The following is an 868-nucleotide window of genomic DNA, read 5'->3' as shown; positions in this document are numbered from 1 at the left end:
TCAGCATACATTTTTATTTCCTTATTAAGTCAAGGACTTTCACCTTTTCAGTCTGCCCAGAGTTGCCAGGGTTTCTTGCTTCAATGGGGCTCGGCCGAAACCTGGTGCTCATCTCCTATCCCGGCAGGCCGCTCAGATCCAGCCCTCTGCCACCTCTTCACAGCACCGTCGGACCACCCCAAGGTCCCTGCCACCTCTCTAGTGCCACGCAGCCACCACCACCTCTCTAGCCACCCACTACTATGACCGCGTCCTCTTCGCAGGTGCGCCAGAACTGCCACCAGGACTCGGATGCCGCCATCAACCATCAAATCCATCCACCTGTCCATGTCTTACTTCTTTGACCAAAATGATGTGGCTTTGAAGAACTTTACCAAATATTTTCTTCACCAATCTCATGAGGAGCGGGAGCATGCTGAGAAACTGATGAAGCTGCAAAACGAGCGAGGTGGTGGACTCTTCCTTCAGGATATCAAGAAACCTGACAGTGACAACTGTGAGAATGTGCTGAATGCAGTGGAGTGTGCATTACACTTGGAAAAAAGTGTGAATCAGTCACTACTGCACTACTGGAATTGCACAAACTGGCCACTGACAAAAATGACACACATTTGTGTGACGTCATTAAGACTCATTACCGAATGAGCAAGTGAAATCCATCAAAGAATCGGGTGACGTGTTACCCACTTGTGCAAGGTGGGGGCCCCCAAATCTGTCATGGCAGTGTATCTCTTTGACAAGTACACCCTGTGAGACAATGAGAGTTAAGCCTTTGGCTGGCTACCAATAGCCATGGGGGTGATTTTCCTGGTCACCAAAGCAATACATGCATGTTGGGGTTACCTTTAACTTTCTATAAGTTGTACCA

General features: G+C 48.8%; 1 pseudogene; it reads left to right on the top strand.

Annotated features, from left to right (window-relative positions):
- Positions 1 to 242: 242 nt before the first annotated feature.
- On the top strand, positions 243 to 653 carry LOC117012837 (ferritin heavy chain-like; annotated as a pseudogene).
- The last annotated feature ends 215 nt before the right edge of the window (positions 654 to 868 follow it).

Source organism: Rhinolophus ferrumequinum, chromosome X (genome assembly GCF_004115265.2).
Source record: "Rhinolophus ferrumequinum isolate MPI-CBG mRhiFer1 chromosome X, mRhiFer1_v1.p, whole genome shotgun sequence".
In the NCBI taxonomy this organism is placed as follows: domain Eukaryota; kingdom Metazoa; phylum Chordata; class Mammalia; order Chiroptera; family Rhinolophidae; genus Rhinolophus; species Rhinolophus ferrumequinum.
Note: the sequence above shows the minus strand (reverse complement) of the source record. Positions and strands in the feature narration are given on the sequence as shown.